The following is a 22,657-nucleotide window of genomic DNA, read 5'->3' on the forward strand; positions in this document are numbered from 1 at the left end:
TGGATGGAGGGGGAAAGGGGACAGAATGGAGGGCAGAGGAGAGGAGGTTTTCTGGACATGGGTGGATAGAGGGGCTGGCAGGGGAGAGAGGAGGGTTGCTGGACATGGATGGCTAGAGGGGAGAGGAGGGTTGCTGGACATGGGTAGATGGATGGAAGGGGAGAGAAGAGGGTTGCTGGACATGGATTGATGGAGGGCAGGGGAGAGAAGAGGGTTGCTGGACATGGATGGATGGAGGGCAGGGGAGAGAGGAGGGTTGCTGGACATGGATGGAGGGGAGGGGAGGGCAGGGAGAGAGGAGAATTATTGGACATGGATGGAGGGAAGGGGAGGGAAGGGAAGACAGGAAGGAGATGCACATGGATGAAGGGGAGAAATTCTGGACATGCATGGAGGGGAGGGAAGACAGAGGAAGGAGATGTACATGGATGGAGGGGAAGGGAGAGAGAAAAAAAGCTGGACATGGATGGAGGGGAGGGAAGAGAGAGTAAGGAGATGAGGGAAAAGGGAGAAAACCTGCATATCGATGGAGAAAATAGGTAGAAGCTGGATCCACTGGACAGTCAAGTCTGCAGAGGACCCAGCTTTTACTTACGGATGTAAGGCGAGAAATGAAAAAGAAAGGCGGAAAGTAAAGAAATAAATGGAAAGGAAGCCCTGGAAATGAAGTTAAGAGGACAGATAGCAGCAGAATCGGATACTGGGCCAGCATGATCAGAAAAACAAAGTCACCAGGCAACAAAGGTAGAAAAGATCATTTTATTTTCATTATAGTGTTTGGAATATGTCCACTTTGAGAATCAGGTGCTCAACATTAAAAGTTTATATTTATTTACTTATTTATGGCATTTTATCCCACATTAAACATGAATTAGGGTGTTTTGTGGCTCTACATGAGAATTGTGATATTATGATCCCTTGTTTCATATTGTTGATGGTCTGCATTTTCCGTATGGGTGGTATATTGGTGTATTAGGTTCTGCCCAGTGTAATATTTATGGTACAGTAAGGTTCTGAGTGTGTTTTTGCACAAAGTTGTGCATAGTGTTTTGCAGTTGAGCGATTGTGCTTAGAATATGCTTTGAGCAACCACTTTATTCTTTGACATATGATACATATCTAATATCTAAATTTAATAAAAGGTATTAATTGTGACTTTTATTTTTATTTTTTTTTCTGTGTGTTATCAGACAATTATGGCTTTAAGCTCCACCCTGGCCCCACCCCAACCCCACCCCCTTTAGCCTCCCCAAACAGTTGGGCCACCGACCGCCTATGGGACTCGTCTGTTGTTATCCTATATCCCAGACTATAAATTAAGACTATAAAAGAAGAGTTGTGCTAGGGGTGGGTGAGAGTTGGGGAGGATGGGTGGTAATGAAGACTGAACCAGGCCCAGATGTGCCCTCTAGACACCACCTGTTAATGCTGTAGGATGTAGCAGAATGTAAAAGTAGGCATCTGATGTCAGGCACTCTTTTGTGCAAGTATTTGAGCCAAAAACAAACAAACAAACAAAAAACATATACATGTAAGTACTCTAAGCACTATTCTACAAAGGAATGAGTAAGTGCTGTAGCACACAAATATATGGGGGCATATACATGAGTTGGAAAATGTTTCCCACTTGTGTATGCAAGTAATGATATAAGTTACATTGCTGAATTTAGGTATATTCATTTATACCAGCTCCAAGGCTGGTGTAACTGTAGGCACCTAATTGTAAGGTATGCAAATAACTTGTTATGTTAATGTTCTGTAATGGAAGATGGGCACCTAATGCTATTATAGAAAAGGTGTCCCCTGCACAGCATCAGGGTGACCAGATTCAGCTTCTCTGAGCAGTGAAATTAACAAACAGATCAATTAACTTGTGTAAATTGTTCTTTAACATGATGACTAAAAACTGCCTTCACAAATAGCAGGTACAACATCTGTGGACTACAGAAGAAGAAACCAAAGATTTCTCACACAAGTCTAGCACAGAACTAGGAAATCAAAAGTGGGATCAGGAATCCCGAAAGGATGAAAAGTACGACTGGTGGTCTTTCTTCCAATAACTCTATGCTCTCTTATATGGAGGAAAAAGCCTCAACAGACTCCCAAAACATAGCTCTATGGCAATCAATTCATTGGAGTACTTGCTGTTATCATAGGCTCAAAAAACCTCCTTCTCCCTACTGTTTATTTATATGGTCCGTGGTACTGGTGACTCTGAGGCAGGAAGTGGAAGAAATACCAAAACCTGGACCAGTGTCAGCCGTGGCAAGGAGAGTCTGAGCGACTTAAATAACGGAAGCAGCAAAAGGTCAAAGCAAAGATAAGTGCTGGTTTGACCTATAATCGGTACAATAGTCTGTAAAGATATAAACTGTAAATAAACAGTAGGGAGAAGAAGGGTTTTTGAGCCTATGATGACAGCAAGCACTCCAATGAATCTGTTGAGGCTTTTTCCTCCATATAAGAGAACATAGAGTTTAGGATTCAAAAGAGATAGTACTAAGTAAACTTATCCTAGGAGACGCTAACACTGAAAGCAATTAGGTCTTTCTTCCAATAAATCAAAAAGCTTATGGCTTAGTTAAAGGGGTTGTCCTAGATTTTTGATATTGGTCTCTGACATGTTGTTCTGAAATGGTTTAGCTCTTACCTAGACACTAGATCATTTCAGGTATCTTCTGGGTCTCAGATTTCTCTCACCTTTGATCTTCACTGTGGGTGTTCCACAGGGATCTGTTCTGGCTCCAGTTTTATTCAACATTTACCTGAGTCTGTTTACTTTATTCAGAATTACAACATAAAGCAATATTATTTAGGGATAGGCAGCCAGAAATTTTTGTTTCATATAATTAGTCATGTCATTTCCAGGAAAGTAAGAGATAGAAGACAACAACCAGTGCTGTTCCAGGGAGACAACTAGAATAAAATCCAGAAGTCCAAATGCTTCTAAACAAGTAAACAAATGTTGTTCTCCAAAGTGTGTATGGTGCATGGAGTATTTTGACCCAACAGCCTTCTTAAGGGGTCTTTATTGTCAACAGCTCAATAAAAATATTGGAGAATAATGCGACAAAAGCAAATGAAAACTCAGCCACTTGCTGTGGAAAACAGTGGTTCCACTGGTTCTCAGCAAAGACTCTGTGCAGAGTTTGTCTTCCCCCACAGCCCACCACATAGATCACCTCAAAAAGTGGAACAAATCGAACTCATACATTGATGTAGTTTTTCTGCTTAATTTGGGGGGAGCGGACAAAGGGTTAGGATTTCATATTAACAGTGGATCTATTCCCTCCCTCCCTCCTGTTGCTCCTCCCAAACAGGTGCAGTCTTTCCTTCTCGTTCTACCCCCTGAACAGAAGCAGCCGCCTCTCTCTTCCAAACAAAGGAATCTTCTATTCTCTTCCACTCTTCAGTCCCACCAGTGCCTCCTCAGGCCTACCTTAAAATCAGTGGTGGCCTAGTGGCACAGTTGGAGCAAGTATGATTCCTAGTTTTTCCTTCTAGTTGTTCCTTCCCATGCCATGCCCGCTAACAACATGTTTGTTGTGACCTCCAGTCTCATGAAACTGCTGCTAGAGATTACAGTAGCCATCTTGATAGTTGAGAGAGCCTGGGTAGGAGTGACTGGGGATTGCTTCTGCACTGACTACTTCATTAGACCATCACCAATTGTAAGGTAGGTCCAGGGTCACCTATGCCCAGGAGGTGGGCTACTTCTGAACAGGGGTGGGGTGGGTTGGGCTGATTTGGGGTTGTAGTGGCCAGTTTCAGTTTTGGCAGAAACTGAGTGGTGAATTCTGGCTACAGTTTTGGCTTCAACCTAAACTGAAAAAGAGCAGTTTCCTTGCATTCTAATATCATGGCAACACATACAAAGGTTTAATTCTGTATTGTAGTAAAGCAATTCCTATCACTGTTCTGTTCATTATTAATATTAGAGTACCTGTATGAAAATATCAGATCTTCTTTTCAATAGGATTCTTCAAAGAAAGTCCTTTTACCAAAAAATAAAGTAGAATTAGGCCCAAATTTACTAGCACATTTGCATTTGTATTTATTTGATATGTTGCCATTCTCTTTCCAAAAGCATCGTGGTGCTTTATAATAAAATCAACACAAAATTGCAAATTACAAAAAAAATCATTGCACAAAAATTTACAGGTACTGCAGGGAAGTGAATCACAAAATAGGTTTATTTGTGTTTTGCTGCAGCTGGGAATATTTCTGTATTCCTGTTCTGAACAACGCAAAGATAGTGGCCCCAAGTCATACCCACTATCTTTTTTGAAGACTGGGCCAGTGCTTTGAAAAATCACCCCTCCCCCTGTTCATTTAAAAACATTGAAGCAAAGTGAGTCTTGCTGGATAAATAGACTCAACACTCTGAAGCCTTATGAACTTAATGAGTGGAATGTTTTGTTTTGGTTTGGTTTTTTTTGGTGTTGTAGGGGGGTTTTTTGTCTTCTTGTATGGCTTTTTTTTTTCATTTTTTTTTTTTAATCTTTGAAATTACATAAAAGTGACAGTGTCTCTGTGGTAGTTTCCATTAGGGAATCCCTGTAAGTGACATCAGTAGAGTGTTGATATATATCTGTGAGGCAGTGAGTAGTGTAGTGGTAGGTGTCTCTAAGAACACTTTCTTACTGATGTTGCAGGCTAGCAACCTTACAGCAGATGGTGTTAAACCTTCCATGTCAGAGGCTGAGTCAGAGGGCCAGGGCTCAGGCCAGGAGGTGGTTAAATGCCCTAGAGAGAGAGACAGAGAGGCCATGAGGCAAGAGATCTCCAGGAGTGAGGCCCCAACACAGAGGACTTCAGGAGAGAGAGAGAGCGAGAGAGAGATCCCATGGAGGGAGGTTCCAAGGGAAGGGACCCTATAAAGTGTGGCTGGGCTGCAGTACCTGTGGGAGAGAGTCCCAGGGACGTGGAATGTGGCCCTAGCTCAGAGGTTTGCACCCTGTAGAAGCCCATGGAGTGCATGAAAGAGGAACTGAAGACTGCAAAAGGTAAAAGTGTGCCTTTATTTGCTGTGAAGACTCCAGGCCCTGAGCATCCTAGCTACAGCCAGGCTTGGACCTATGGATGAGTAGTTGGAATTGTATTGAAGAAGCTAGAAGTGTTATGAGAGAAGGGGGTAATTGTGATTGTTGCCAAGGAGAAAATGAGCCTATGAGAAGAACAAACTGCCTTGCTTTAATCAATTTCCACCAATAAAGTTCTCTTTTGACTTTCTACTGACCTCTGCCTGTGAGGTTTCCATGCCTGTCGTTGATTACATTATCACAATATATAATGTGCATGTACTGGCGTTTGTTATACAGAGCGGTGCCATGATTGGTTGTAACCTGCTAGGAGCTGAAAGAGAATGAAAGTAAGACATGAATTTGAAAAGGTTTTGCGTAATTTAGTCTGCATAATTTAGTCTGCATAAGTGACATTTTCTTGTTGCAGATCCAAAAATTTATATTGTTCAGCAGCACAGAGACCCAGATGAAGCCAAGATTGCTTGTGAAAAGATGTCCCATTGGATGTTAACTTAAGTGCTGGCTCTTTGATATGAATTTTTCAATGTTATTTTGCAATTTTAAAATGTTATTATTTGAATGTTAACATCACTTTACACTTTGCATCACTTTAAAATCGAAGGTGTTTTAGACCAAAGATCGAGATTGGAACCATAATAGACACAGTCAGTGTTATTTGCCTGCCTGTGTGGTTTCTGGGGTCTTTTTCCTCCATTTAAAATATCAAAACATTAATATGAATTATTGAATTTGTTCCTGCCTTCTTTAGACCTGCAGTATTTGTGAAGTTAATTTATTGGTCTTTTCACATCTTTTTGGGTCATAAGTATTTCCACTGATAGGGGGTCAGGCTGTAAGATATCATAGGCAGCATTCCCTATATATTTTTAAACATCAGCCTCAGGGATTATCCCCTCAAAAATAGGTTTTATGCTTTCAGGTCTACAATTATCTTGGGTGCTTTCAAAATTGCCTTCCTCATGTTGCTTTTCCACAGCAAAATGAGGCTTTTGATAACAATTCCCTCCTGAATGAGCAAATTAACTTTGCAAGATAACAATAAATGCTTCTGAAAAGACTAATACTTTAAAAAGTACTGGCTAAAATCTAATTTCATCAGTAGATCAAGCTTTGCTTGCTTAAAGTAATTTCTATTTTCTTCCATTATTCATGCATACTTTGTGATAAATCAAGACATCTGCCATGTTTGGAGCTGTTGTAGATTGGCTTCACTTTTTTAATAACAATGCACAAATCATAGCAAACTGAACTGATAAAGATGACCCTGAAATATTATGCCACAAAATGAATATGTTAGCTCTTTTTAATAATGCATCATCATCTCTCATGAAGAAATGCTGTATTATCAAAGACTGCATTAAAATAATTTATCCTTGTTTTATATGATTTCATGGCTCATTTCTCAGAAGACAACCCAACAGGTTCTACTAATTTGCATTCCATGATATATATCATTCAGCATGCAGGGAATGAAGAGCTTAATGTTAAGCTGCAGGACAATATTTATTGATGTTTGAGTATATTATTTGACCATACATTTCCATTTGTGGATCAGCTTTGAAATCGGAGAAGGATATGACCTTAAAAAAAACTATGGCTGATTCACACAGTTAAAGGTCACCTTGACTTTTAATCTTGACTGCCATACTTTTCATCTCATTAAATTATAGAAAGGGGTTTTTTTAATAGATAAACAAGAGTGCACTTATCCACTGTGTAGAATTATATGTCCCATACAGTATACAACATTGTATTACTGTAAATACTGTAATAACTCTGTTTAGTAATGACAGTTTTTTTTCAAGACCTCAGTGGGGGCTCAGAGCTGTTAGCAACACCAACTTCCTTCAGCTGCCAATGCGGTATAGTGACTTCAATTCAGACATTGCTGTTCTACTGCAGCTACCAGTGGTTTAAGACAATCATTGTTGCATGCATCTCTTGTCCCAATCAGTTCCCAAGTCTTGAAAAAAAAAAAACTCACTGAAATTTCTAGACTATAAATTTAGATAGCTAAGAGGAGAAGTTATCAAAGTGGGCTATTACACCAAAAATTATGCTATTTTAGCACAGGTTCTCATTGCATAAAATGGATCCCGTTGAAAATACTATGACTGGCAGCAAAATAAAGCATCTTAACAGTAGCTCATGAGATAACTTTCACCCCTACCCCAATCCTATCTGTAGTATAATCAAATTGATAATATATCCATCTAGGTACATATACCACCATCAGATTACTACATTACACAAAATATATTGGCCGCATATCCACCCTACTTAAGGAAAATCTTTAGCTGCTGATTACCTACAGAGGTAGATTTAAGATCTTGACTCATGCATTCAAAGCTATATTGATCAGTCAACCAGTACAGCTCTTCATTTTCTTATTCCTCACACCACTCTACAATCATTGCGATCACAAAATCATAAACTGCTATATATTCCCCTTCTCATTCCTTCTCATTCATACATGCACTGACGCAACCCATAGCTTGACTTTGTATATTTTGTCTCCACTCTTGTGGAATTCACTTACTAGATACCGACCAGCTGAGTCTTCTGTTACTGTTTAAATCAAGCCTCAAGGCATTCCTATTTTACTCAAACTTTCATCATTTCAATACACTGTTGTTTGGCTGGGTGGGTGGGGGGTGACCATAATGAGACTTTCTTCTTTTTCTATTCTCTATTATTACTTTTATTTTTTATTTATTCCTCGTTCATTATGTTCGGCAGAAAAAATGGTATTGGATGTTCCTTCTTTTAGGCATATCCAGTTAGATGAGAATACATCCAGGATGTTTTATGTTGAGGGTACTCAGTTGTATAAACTTTCTAAAAATCTGTGTAATATAAAGAAACTAGTAAAAAAGCCCCGTTTCTGATGCAAATGAAACGGGGGCTAGCAATGTTTTCTTCTGTGTGCATGTGGGAGTGTGTGTGTCCCTGCCCTCTGGCCTCTCTCCCCTCCCCCCTCTGAGTCCTTCACTGTTACAGAGCCAGCGATTTGATTTCGTGCTCTGCTGTTTTCCTTCACTGACTGTGTTACAGAGAGGGCGGGGCAGACACTCATAGGGAAACCGGATATCTCGCCCCCTTCACACTTCCGGCTGGAGGCTTCATAGAACGTTGGTGTTGCCTTTTATATAGAGAGATACTTGCAGTTTAGGAAGCTACTTAAGACCTTATTGTTTCAACAAGTTTTTAAATGAAGGTGACAATTATAATTGAAAAGTCACTTATATTGGTTCTGTAACATTGGATATTTAACGTTTTTGTTTTAACATTTTGTTTGGATATTTAACGTTTTTGTTTTAACATTTTGTTTTATGTTTGTAGTAAAATATTTTATGCTATTGTTTTAAATTGTGAATGTTAAGTCGTAAACTGCCTAGTGCTATGGATAGTGTGGTAATAGAAACTGTGGATATAAATAAACAATTAAATAGGACTTTCTTCTTTTCCTATTATTCTCTATTATTATGCTAAATTTTAATTCTACTTTTATAGAATGCAGGCTAAGTTAGAAGCATCTACATTTGAAAAAAGTGGCATGTGCATGTGCAGATTACATATACTTGTAAAAGTGATTTAAGAAACCTGCTATTTACACACAGAGATTCACATCATGCAGAAATTTCAAGTTGGTGTGGTAGGAGTATGGTTTAGGCAGGCATGACTGGGACAAAAGTCTATGTTGTACATATATTTCCCATTTTCCAAGGAAATACATGTTTATTTATTTAATTATTAGGATTTATTTATCACCTTTTTGAAAGAATCCATTCAAGGCAGTATACAGCAAGAATAAGTCAAACATAAGCAATAGACAATTATAACAATAAAAATATTCAAACAACAATACAAAACATGGCATAGTGTACTACATTATAATGCCAACAAAATACACAATGAAACATTTTAATAAACAGCATAGTGTGTAAGTATCGCTCTACGTCCTTACCTAACCCTATCCTTTCTCTCATATCTCTTTTATCACATTTACCCCTTGTTCATTTGTCCTACCACATACCTCCTTTGTTGATTCTGATACTACAGATTGTATTCTCTTGTTACTATGTAAGCCGCACTGAGCCTGCGATGAGTAGGAAAGCGCGGGATACAAATGTAATAAATAAATAAAGGAACATATAGATAGATAAGATAGATTACAAGGAGTAAGAAAATAAGATACTAATTAAAGAGAGCTGCAAATGAGGTCAGAATCAATTTCCCTATCAGGATTTACACAAGATCAGAGGCACACACAGATTTTTAGCACATGCTTGTTTTGTCCATGGCTTTACACAAGGAATTAAGGGGCCCATTTACAAAGGCGTGTAAGGCTTTATGCAAATCAGCATTACTGCTCGGCTACCACGTGCCCCAGGTGGTAATTCTAAATTTGACATATGTTAAAAACACGCAGTAGAAAATATTTGCAAGTCCAGCACCCAAAAGGTAGTTATGGAATCCACGCAAAACATTATTCTACTCCTACTACTAATTATCATTTCAAAAGCGCTACTAGACGTACGCAGCGCTGTACACTTGAACATGGTTCAAATCCTCGACGTCTCTTTGTCACATTGAACTCTCTCCTCAAAGTGCCTTCACCTCCAACCCCCCCCCCTTCACTTTCCCCCCAGACTCTAGCTGAGTTCTTTCATAAGGTTCACAAGATTAAACTTGAATTCTCAACCAGGTCACCTCCACCTCTCCTTCCCTTAGTCCATTCTCTCAACCCTCCACCCCCTGCCTCCTTTCTTCCTTTTCCGAAATCACTGAAGAGGAAACTACACATCTTATTTCCTCCTCAAAACCAACTACCTGTTCCTCTGATCCTATTCCCACCCATCTACTTAACACTATACTATATCTCTCCTACTGTCATCCCTTTTATCTGTCATATCCTCAATCTTTCACTGTCCACTGCGACTGTTCCTGATGCCTTCAAACATGCCGTAGTCACACCACTCCTTAAAAAACCTTCATTGAACCCATATCTGTCCTTCCAACTATCACCCCCATCTCCCTCCTCCCTATCCTATCCAAGATACTTGAACGTGCTGTTCACCGCCGTTGCCTTGACTTTCTTTAATCTCAAGCTATTCTTGATCCACTTCAATCTGGCTTTCGCCCCCTCCATTCAAATGAAACAGCGTTTGCTAAAGTCTCCAATGATCTGTTCCTGGCCAGATCCAAAGTCTCTATTCTATCCTCATCCTTCTCGATCTATCTTCTGCTTTCGACACTGTTGATCACAGCCTACTCCTTGATACGCTGTCCTCACTTGGATTTCAGGGCTCTGTTCTTTCCTGGTTTTCTTCTTATCTCTCCCAGCGTACCTTTAGTGTATACTCTAGTGGATCCTCCTCTACTTCTATCCCACTGTCAGTTGGTGTACATCAGGGATCTGTCCTGGGACCTCATCTTTTCTCCATCTATACTTCTTCCCTTGGTACTCTGATCTCATCCCATGGTTTTCAGTATCATCTTTACGCTGATGACTCCCAGATCTACCTCTCCACACCAGAAATCTCAGCAGGAATCCAGGCCAAAGTATCAGCCTGCCTGTCTGACATTGCTGCCTGGATGTCACAGCGCCATCTGAAACTAAACATGACCAAGACTGAGCTTCTCATCTTTCTCCCTAAATCAACCTCTCCTCCTCCCCCATTCTCTGTTTCTGTGGATAACACTCTCATCCTTTCTGTCTCATCAGCTTGTAAGCTTGGGGTCATCTTCGACTCCTCCCTCTCCTTCTCTGCACATATTCAGCAGACTGCTAAAACCTGTCGTTTCTTTCTCTATAATATCAGCAAAATTTGCCCTTTCCTTTCTGAGCACACTACCAGAACCTTCACCCACACTCTTATCACCTCTTGCTTAGACTATTGCAACTTGCTTCTTACAGGTCTCCCACTTAGCCATCTCTCTCCTCTTCAATATGTTGAAAATTCTGCTGCACGACTAATATTCCGCCAGTGTCGTTATGCTCATATTAGCCCTCTCCTTAAGTCACTTCACTGGCTTCCTATCTGTTTCCGCATACAGTTCAAACTTCTCTTATTGACCTATAAGTGCATTCACTCTGCAGCTCCTCAGTACCTCTCCACTCTCATCTCTCCCTACATTTCTCCCCGGGAACTCCGTTCACTGGGTAAATCTCTCTTATCTGCACCCTTCTCCTCCATTGCAGGAAGACATTAGGAATTGGAAGACTGGATATTCAAATGGCAGATGAAAAATTTACTGTGGACAAATGCAAGTGATGCACATTGGGAAGAATAATCCAAATCATAATTACCTGATGCTAGGGTCCATCTTAGGAGTCAACACTCAAGAAAAGGATCTAGGGGGTTGTTTACTAAAGCTTGGCTTGAGTTATCTGCAGCAGGGACCATAGGAATAAAATGGGTCCTGCTGCAGAAAACTCAAGCTAAGCTTTAGTAAACACCCTCCTAGGTGTCATTGTAGACAATACACTGAAATCTTCTGCCAGTATTCAGTGGCAAACAGGATGCTAGGAATCATTAGGAAAGGGATGCAAAATAAGACCAAAATGTTATAATGTCTCTGTATCGCTCCGTGGTGCAACCTCACCTTGAATATTGTGTTCAATTCTGGTTGCCATATCTCAAAAAAGATATAGCGGAATTAGAAAAGTTTAAAAGATTTTCTGGTGTTCTATTATTTCCTAGTGCTTGGATCTGATATTGTGGACAAAGTGGAAATGATTTATTACTTTAATTTAGTATTACATTTTTTCTGTTAAAATATTGAGATTGCTTGAACATTTATGTCAATATATGTAAATGTAAAATAAAAATACATTGAAAACTAGAAAAAACCCGAAAAGTTTAAAAGAAGAGTGACCAAAATGATAAAGGGAATGGAACTCCTCCCATATGAGGAAAGGTTAAAGAGGTTAGCATGGAAAAGAGAAGGCTGAGGGATATGATTGAGGTCTACAAAATCCTGAGTAGTGTAGAACTGGTAAAAGTGAATTGATTTTTCACGCTTTCAAAAAGTACAAAGACCAGGGGACACTCAATGAAATTAATTGGATATACTTTTAAAACAAATAGGAGGAAATATTTTTTCACTCAACGAATAGTTAAGCTCTGGAACTCATTGATGGAGTAAGTGGTAATAGCGGTTAGCATATTTGGGTTTAAAAAAGGTTTGGACAAATTCTTGAAGGAAAAGTTCATAGTCTGTTATTGAGATGGACATGAGGGAAGCCACTGCTTCCTCCAGGATTGGTGGAATGGAATGTTGCTACTAATTGGGTTCTGCTAGGTACTTGTGACCTGGATTGGCCACTGCTAGAAGCAGAAAACTGAACTAGATGAAACCATTGGTCTGATCCATTATGACTATTCTTATTTTCTTAGCCAATCCACTGGTTTGGGATAGAAACTAGTTACCTACTTTGGAACTTTGTATTAATACACATACTGTAGACATCTGTATGTCTTTATATAATACTAGCATAGGCAGCAAAATTATGCTACCTTGCAGACTCAGACACATACACCTTCTCTTGAGCAGGTACAAATGTCCATGCCTACATTATTCAAGTACCCATCAACAGTGGTGTATTTTATAATTACCATTACATTACCTGTGAACTCCACCAAACTCCACCCACCTACCAGCAAAATATACACCATAAAGACATGGTACATACTTTTATGCCAGCCAGTACTTTATAAGAGGCCATGTAGGTATGTAAATCAGCTCTTTTCCCCTAATTCTATAAAAGTTGCCAAAAACTGTGCACGTAAATTTTAACATATGCCCAATTTGCACACACAATTGAATTAATTAACAAGCTAATCCAATAATTGTCTTTTTAACAAGCAATTATTGACACTAATTATATTTAATTGGAATATCCATGCCTAAAATTTACATGCAAGCAAAAAAAGAGGAGCCTATTTTAAGTGTGTAAATTTTACCATGTTTCAGTTTGTGCAAATGGGCATGCCTAAAGTTAAGCATGTATAGTTCATGCACAGAAGCCCCAATATTCAGCATTTCAACATACTGTATGAGTTATACTAGTATATTTAGCAATGGTAATTAGACATATGGCACTACTCAATATATGTATAATCTGAATTGTCTAGATTAAGGTCTCCTTTTACAAAGCCACGCTAGTGATTCTGGCATGGCAAATGTGATAAACCTCGTAGGAATTTAATGGGCTTCACTGCATTTGCAACGCTAGAATAGCTAAAATAGATTTGTAAATGGAGCTTAAGTGTTTGAAAATTTTATCAGATTTTTCTATTGAATATTGACCAATGTGTTTATATGGTAGATTGAAATATTGAATTAAATAACTTTCTAACTGCTAACTATTGGGCTTGGGATGTTGTTGGCAAATACATAGCCCATGTCATTGCATATCCTAACACCAGAAAACAAACAGAAACAAATGTCAAAGAGAGTGCACTATTTCAGAAAGAGTGCCCTCTTTTTGCAAATAGTGAATGCATGCCTGAACCATCAATCAAAAATACAGAACCACTTCCAGGGAATACACAAAAAGAAGAATAGTATAAATCCCTTGTACCAAACAAATAGAGGATGTAATACTCCCAATGTAAATCTGAACCATCAAGCTTATGCAAATTAGTGTGCTTGTATGGGATCTAGAGTAACTGACTGGGTTAAAAATTGGTCGAATGGAAGGAGACAGAGGATAATGGTAAATAGAGCTTGCTCTGAAGATAGGGATGATATCAGTGGAGTACCACAGGGATCGGTCCTAGGGCCAGCTCTTTTTAACATCTTTGTGAGTGATAGTGCGGAAGGGCTGCCTGGTAAGTTTTGTCTCTTTGTGGATGATACCGAACTCTGCAACAGGGTGAACACCCTGGAAGGTGTGGATGAGATGAGGAATGACCTAGCAAAGCTTGAGGAATGGTCCAATATTTGACAACTAAGATTTAATGCTAAAAAATGTGGGTTCATGCACTTGGGCCACAAGAATCTGAGGGAACGGTATAATACAGGGTGTGAAGTGCTTCTGTGTACAAAGGAAGAGCGGGACTTGGGGGATTTTGTCTGATGAATTTAAAGTTTCCAAACAGGTAGAAAATGCAATGGTCATAGCCTGAAGGATGCTTGGTGCATAAGGAGAGGGATGATCAGCAGTAACAAAGAGGTGATAGTGCCCTTGTATAAGTCTCTGTTGAGGCCCCACTTAAGAGTACTATGTGCAGTACTGGAGACCGCATCTATAGAAGGATATAAACAGGATGGAGTCAGTCCAGAGGGTGGCTACAAAACTGGTAAGTGGTGTTGAACATAATACATATAGGGACAGGTTTATGAACCTCAACATGTATATGCTGAAAGAGAGGAAGGACAGAGGAGATATAACACAGACATTTACATTTCTCAGGGACATTCAAGTACAAGAAGTGAGCCCTTTTCAAATGAAGGAAAACTCTGGAATGAGGGGGCATATGATGAAGTTAAGAGGAAATAGGCTTAGGAGGAATCTAAGAAAGTATTTGTGAAATGGCGTCCCAGTGGAGGTCGTGAAGACAAGGACTGTGTCAGAATTTAAGAAAGCGTGGGACAGGTACATGGGATCTCTTAGGAAAAGGAAGAGTTAGTGGTTATGGAGGATGGGCAGGCTGATTGGACCATTTGGCCTTTATCTGCTGGATGTTTCTATGTTTTTATCAGCAAAGGGTTCATACTCTTTCCAAAACAGTGCAACTCTTTGCAAAGAAGGTATATTCTTAACTAGGGCTGTCAACTGGATCCAGATGCACAGGACAAGGTTTATCCCAGTGCATGCTAGACTTGTAGCCTTGCTTTTCTTAGGGGATGCAATTGGGAACTCAGAACTACAAGTTCCAGCATGCACTGGGGTAAACCTAGAACTAGATCAACCCTGCCCAGCTAATCTGGATCCAGTTGGTAGTCTTACTCTTAATGACATTACTCCTGTAACAAAACAAAATGAACAATGCTGCAAATGACACAGGAAATAAAACATTTTGGGTTATCCATTCTCACTTGTTTTAAAATGATGGAACAATGGGCAAGTCAATATAAATTAAAATTAAATAGTGGTAAAACCAAGATCCTCTGGCTTATAACACCTTCAAAAGACCCTCCTAGGAGAATGTGTTGTATTTCAGGTAAACCATTTGTCTTAGAAACCACCTTGAGAATTTGGGGGACATTATGGTATTATTGCTTGTCCATGACTGATCAAATCAAACAAATGATTCAGAGAGTGCTTATAAAACTGTGACAACTACAGAATATTTACAAATATTCAGTCAGGAATATTTTCAATTAGTGGTTCGAGCACTGTTGTTGTGGTAGTTTGATTATTGTAACTCGCTGTATATAGGTTCTTCAAATACATTTTTAAAGAATTTGCAAGTTGCCAAGTTGCAAAATACTGCAGCAAAATTAATATATGGTAACTGAAGATCGGATTGGGCTACCCCATGATTGAAAAGCCTTCATTGACTCCCAATAGAAGCCTGCTGCCTGTTTAAACTGTGTACACTAGTACATAAGATATAGTATAGACAATCCCCAGAGTATATGATCAGTTTATTTGCAGTAATGTCAACTAATCACTCTTTGATCAAAAGATTCTTATGTTCTGCAATATCCTATGATTAAGGGATTAAAATTTACATATATTTATTCAGTGGGCTTTGTTTATCAATCTGCTCAATGTTGGAATTCTCTTCCGTTAGAATTAAAATTGATCCTATGATATTTGACATTTTGTAAATTGCTAAAAGCATATTAATTTAAAAAAATACTTGATGTAATATTTTACACTATTTTTTTATATAGTGTTAATGATTCTGTTTTAGTTATTCACATTTTAATATGATGTATCTTTCTAGTGATGGCTAGTATTCTTATATTGTAATCCACACTGATCCAAGTATGGGATGTAATGGAATATAAATCTAATTGTAATTGTACTAGCTATAAAATGGGAGTAAATGTAATGGCTGAATTCATATCTTTGGGGCCCTTTTGCTAGGCTGTATTTAAGCAGCTAGCATGGATTTTATCATGCAGTAGATGCTAGTATGGACCCATGGGGATAATGGGTGGGAATTTATAACTTTGTGGGGGATTGGACCAGGAATTATTATTTTTTTTTTTTTTTGGGGGGGGGGGGAGGATTAGACTTCAAAGGGGGATCAGACTGGGAGATATTGAAATATTGAAGGAAATTCTGACTTTGGGGGAGAGGAAATGAACCAGGGGAAGAAATTGCAGCTACTGTCTCAAGAAGTACTGTGGTGGCACATCCCTCCAACATCTCCCAAGTGGGCCATGCTATTTGACACTGCTTGTTACATGCTGCTCTGTGCCATAAATTCTTGAAATTTACCGCACAGGCTTTGCACTTACCATGTACTAGTTTTTGCACCTAATGTACTTTAAGTGCAAAAAACTTACAGTACTTTAGTGTAAAGGGCCCCTTGGTGTTTGTGAATTGAAAGAATATGTGAGGATTTTAATCTATGAAGTAAAACCTTGCTCTCCTCAAAATCTTTAAAGCACAATTGATTCACTTTCATCAACGTGACACTTTCTGTTCATCGACAAGTATAGTCACTGATCCTCATGTGCACCATAAGAATTCCAGGTCTAGTAACACAATGATAAATTAATACAGAAGGTTTGTTATTGTATCTCCCAGATGTCATTTTACGACAGAACAAACTCAGGTTCCACTGTCAAAAAACCTGACATTATATATTTTATACCACTGAAAAATAAGTCAAAATGAAAATCACTATGCATAATTCTTGTAACTTGACCTTTACCTGAAAGAAGTAAGTATGTATAAAGAGACCTTGCAAATGAAGAATGTAATTCTTTTCACCTTCTGTAGCTTTAGGGCTGCTATAGGCACTGATTTGTTATACTGCTTAACACAGTGCTTTTCTAGACCCAGACCTTGAGGGTTTACAATAGTAGAAATGATAGGAAAATAGGTCATATAAAACATAACTCTCCCACCCTTTCTGCACGTCTCTTGAAAGCATTTCATATTATAATATGCTAATTTTAGATCATTGTTTTTTTTATTCATATAGGTTCCATTTCTTCAAAATTCCAGAGCTATAGAAATGGATAATTATCTGGATTTATGCAACCCAAATAACATTCACATGCTACAAGGTTGCTTTTATTTGTTTTCCAAAGCGGGTTACAATCACAAATAATCAATAGAGGGAAAAGAATTCCATTCCATTAAAGTAAAAGGAGAAAAAGGAGAAAGGGGAAAGAGGGAAAAGAGCTGCTGTGCTCCACAAACCCCGGGAACAAAAAGTCATCTAAATCTAAAATAAAACTCAGGGGGTCTTTTACAAAGTCATGCTAGCGTTTTAAGCACGTGCTATTGATTAGCATGCTCTAAACACTAGAGATGCCCAGAGGAATATATGCATGCCTCTAGCATTTAACACTCACTTATTTTTAGTGCGTGCTATAAATGCTAGCTTGCCTTTATAAAAAGACCCCTTAGAGACTAAAGGCCAAGCGGACCATCCTGCTTATTTTTGAAGGAGAAGGGCGGCCATCTTCCGACACAAATCGGGAGATGGCCGGCCTTCTCCTAAGGTCAGCCAAATCGGTATAACCAAAAGCCGATTTTGGCCGGCTTCAACTGCTTTCCGTCACAGGGACGGCCAAAGTTTAAGGGGGCGTGCCGGCAGTGCACCGAAGGCGGGATGGGGCGTGGTTAAGAGATGGCTGTCCTTGGCCGATAATGGAAAAAAGAAGGCCGGCCCTGACGAGCTTTTGGCCGACTTTACTTGGTCTCTTTTTGTTCATGACCAAGACTTCAAAAGGTGCCCCAACTGACCAGATGACCACCGGAGGGAATGGGGGATCACCTCCACTTACTCCCCCAGTGGTCAGCAACCCCCTCCCACCCCAAAAAAATATATAAAAAAACATTTTTTGCCAGCCTCTATGCCAGCCTCAAATGTCATACCCAGCTCCATCACAGCACTATGCAGATCCCTGGAGCAGTTTTTAGTGGGTACTGCAGTGCACTTCATGCAGGCGGACCCAGGCCCATCCCCCTACCTGTTACACTTGTAGTGGTAAATGGGAGCCCCCAAAAACCCATTGTACCCACATCTAGGTGCCCCCCGTTACCCTTTAAGGGCTATGGTAGTGGTGTACATTTGTGGGGAGTGGGTTTTGGGGAGGGTTGGGGGGCTTAGCACCCGTGGTAAGGGAGCTATGCACCTGGGAGCAATTTGTGAAGTCCACTGCAGTGCCCCCTAGAGTGCCCGGTTGGTGTCCTGGCATGTGAGGGGGACCAGTGCACTACAAATGCTAGCTCCTCCCATGATCAAATTGCTTGGATGTGGCCGGTTTTGAGATGGCCGCCATTAGTTTCCATTATCGGCGAAAATCAATGTCGGCCATCTCTAAGGGTGGCCAAAATGTTGAGATTTGGCCGGCGCCGACCGTATTATCAAAACAAAAGATGGCCACCCATCTTGTTTCGATAATACAGTCGGGTACGCCGCTTTACTGGGCCGTCATTAGAGATGGGCACCCTTATAAATGGGCGCCCCCGTTCGATTATGCCCCTCTATATGGCTTTTCATCATACTCTTAAACTTAGGGAGCATGCCCTCCACACATAAAATGGCCATATTTTCCATTTGCTCAATTAATGTCCAAACACTAATTTCCTATTAGCGCAGGAGCCCTTATTTACACCTATTTACTAGCTGGTAAGCGCTAACCACATGCTAATCGGTTAGTGCACAGTGATGCAGCTGACTAGCTGATTAGCACTGGGCATGTCTATTTCTGTGCCTCCAAACAAACCCCCAGTGCTAAAAAAAATATTTCTAATTTTTTAACTTGTGGGAAGCATGCACTGATCTTTGAAATATTGCAGGATGTCTCCGTTCACCCCGTGGTAAGTGTTTTTAACCTGCGGTAAGCACGCATTAGTTGTGCTTACCGCAGCTTAATAAAAAGACTCTTGCTTTGGATGTTTCCTTCACACTTTACTTTCAGATAATTATCTCATCAAAGTGCTGTTGAGGAGGAGTAGCCTAATGGTTTACTCTTTCCAAAAATACAAGGATTAGGGGACACACAACAAAGCTGATAATTAGTAAATGTGAAACAAATTGGAGAACATATTTCTTCACTCAATGTGTAATTAAACTGTGGAATTCATTGCCAGAGAATGTGGTAAAAGCAGTTAGCTTAGCAGAGTTTAGAAAAGGGTTGGATAATTTCCTAAAAGGAAAGTCCATAAGTCATTATTAAGATGGACTTGGGAAAATCCACTGCTTATTTTTAGGATAAACAGCATAAAATCCATTTTACTCTTCTGGGATCTTGCAGGTACATGTGACCTGGATTGGCCACTGTTGAAAACAGGATACTGAGCTTGGTAGACCTTCAGTCTGACCCAGTATGGCAACACTTATGTTCTTATCCTCTTATGTCTTTTAAGGATACATTTTTGTTATGTAATAAAACATACATTAGAAAGTTTTGAAAATATAACCTTATGGTAATCTGTTACTATTTCTTTTGTTTAGGTGTAATTCAATATGTTCTTGAACAGCTACCTTTCAGATGCTTCTCTGAATTAATGAGAAAAGTTTTACACACCCTCTAGGGATATTTTGTCGATGTGACTAGATTTAGCAAATATTTCCCTCTATCTTTTATTGTTCACATTATGCAGTAGCAAAAACGTTGAAAGGATATATAAACACATTTTTCATCAGAGACCTTTATGTAGTCCTTCTTAGCTCTGGTTTCATTCCTAAATGCAGTCATTCCAATCCAGTGGAGTCTGGCACAAAATGCATGTCTTTCATGCAGCTGCTGTATTGCTGACAGAAGCTTCCATGAAATTGTAGCTAAGTTTAGAATTGTCTAAGGGGTTTGTTGATCAACGGTATCAAGATATACTTCATCATCAATGAAAGCAGCTTGCCTGTTGGCCTTGACTTTTTCATCTCCTCGTCAGTGTTGTAGTTGATCAAGAAATGAGAACTGATCGCAGATAGACTTACTTAAAAGGAGCTATGCCTACTTCTCTTGGTAATAGGCAGGCATACCAGTGCAGTGGAGACTTATATGACAAACTGTGAAAAATTATCCTTGCAGTCTTCATGTGTAGTTGTCAAACTTTATGAAAAACACATGTGGACTTCATTAGCAATTATAGGAATTTTGCTTTGCATAGGATCTGTTTTATACAACAGCTATAGTAACCATCTCTCTGCTGATAGAGTATCTTGATTGCTTTGTCCTTAGGATTATCACACTTGCTAGATCCCTTTCTCTCCCCTCCTCCTAACCTTATAATTCCCCCTGATATCTCCTCCCCGTTTTTTTGTTCATTTATTTTCTGATTACCTTTAATAATGAAAACCATACTTCACTTTTGTGAAAACAACAGGCCACAGATTTATTATCATTAAACCACTGACATGCATTGATAACAACAGAAATTTTCTTTGTAACCAAGAATATATAAACAATCATTAAATAAATCATTATTATAACTTCTCACATTGAGGAGTACATGCTGCCTCTACCGATCTGCAAAGTTCCATCAAGTAGGGTACTAACATGTCCCATCTGCTCCGTGGCTGAGATAAATGTTGTGTCCTGATGATTATGGACCTCTCCAGTCAGCTTGTTCTGGTTTAACATCATCTAATACCCAGATACCCATTTTAGAGCACCTGATCCCCTTTCTTCAGATGGGCACTCAGCTACTCACAGATCCAGGCACCTCTAAATTGTACCTGGATTCCCCCTTTCCTTTGCAATAGTACCCCCTCATTATCAGTGAGGTCCCACCACCAGGAGCTACATTATCAGTGATATTTTAGTTCGGCAAACATTTTTAGCTCTAGTTTTTATTCATACATAATATGTACCGGCTTACATTCAAAGCGATTTAAGCATGCAGAAGAGTGAACCAATTGATATTAAAAGTGATCTAAGTGTGAAGGGAACGAAGGGACTTTCTGTTCCTAATGCATTGAGTAACCATTTTATAGAAGTAGATGGAACTCCTTTCTGTTTCATAAAGAAGAAGTTTGGTCGCTGTACACAATACTTCAGTTTATATTAGATTATACTTGACCCCTGAAGCAGGCGCTGTGGACCAAAATACTGCCCGTGTTGGGTCCACACTGAAATATTGATTTTCTATAATTAAAGGAACTGTGTCACCTTTCTTAAGGCTCTTTGTGCTTTTTGCTGTATTTTGGACTTTGTTCTGTACTTTGGACCCTCTTTGTTGTGTTACTCAGGTCCAATGCTGACCAGTACCAGGTCCTACTTTAAATGCCCAATGTTGAGAGATGTGAAGACTTCCTCAATGCAAGTGCACTCCCAGAGGTAGTCAAAGTCTTAGCAGCCATCAAGGTCGATATTTCTAGTGCCAGTACAGATGGATTGGCTGTCAAGGAGCCAAAAAGTCTTTCCTGCTGAACCTGACGCACCCTCTGTGTCCTCAACTGCATTTGCAAACAGAGAGAACAAGAGTTAAGTTGCACCCGATGCACCACGAGTGTGAGACCATCACGGAAATCATCCAATTATACTAGGCGCACGTTTTGAAGCCACTGGGGGGTCTTCTTAGACACTGAGAAAAGTGTCATGGTCAAATTAAACGTCTCAATTATGAACTGTAAAAGGGGGCAACATTCAAACTGAGGTGTGTACTCCAGCCTGAATGGGCCTGGCAACTTAAAGAGCCAAAAACACTACAAAAATTAAAGGGAAACAATAAAATAAAGAGGAAAGAAAAATAATTATGGAAGGGATTAAAATACTCACACAGGAAGGCACTAAAAATCAGAGAAAAAAAACACACTGCTCCATAGAAAAATGAAACCTGAAGGACTGGGCGGGAAGGAACTAGCGCATGCATGGTGGGACGCTGCTAGAAAATTGTACATTAATCTCGCTTCTCAGCATCCACACTAGGCTCTGTTGGATGATGTCACCCAGCTGTGAGAATATGACAAAAGTTGCCCTTTCTAGATGTTTTGTGCTCAATGCGTTTTTCTTTTGGGACCATTTTGAAAAAAAAAAACATACAAGAGAAAAATGCAAACCAGCTATTGGGATTTCTGGGGGGCATCATTCATAGTAGACTGACTACACAGGTATCTCAGTAGAGCAGTGGAACAGTCTAGGGGGCACTGCAGTGGACTTCACATAAAAGGTCCCAGGTACACATATCACCATAATCCTCTTATATTGTATGATGAGCCCTCCAGGAACAGAGAAAAACCTACTGTGCCCCACTACAATAGCCCTCAAGCTTGCAGATGCCACCTATATATAGGTACAGTAAATATTTAGTGGTTTTTAGAGGGCTCACAATGTTCCACCACAAGTGCACCAGTTAGAGTAAGATATAGATCTGAGTCTCCTTTACATTCTACTGCACCAACCATTAGGCTACTCCTTGGACCTATCTGTTGCTCTGATAAGAATGGCCATCATATCTGAAGCTGTCATAGAGCTTGGACTGTCATATCTTAAGGGGATGGAATGGGGTCTGTGACCAC

This window comes from Microcaecilia unicolor, chromosome 5 (assembly GCF_901765095.1).
Source record: "Microcaecilia unicolor chromosome 5, aMicUni1.1, whole genome shotgun sequence".
Lineage (NCBI taxonomy): Eukaryota > Metazoa > Chordata > Amphibia > Gymnophiona > Siphonopidae > Microcaecilia > Microcaecilia unicolor.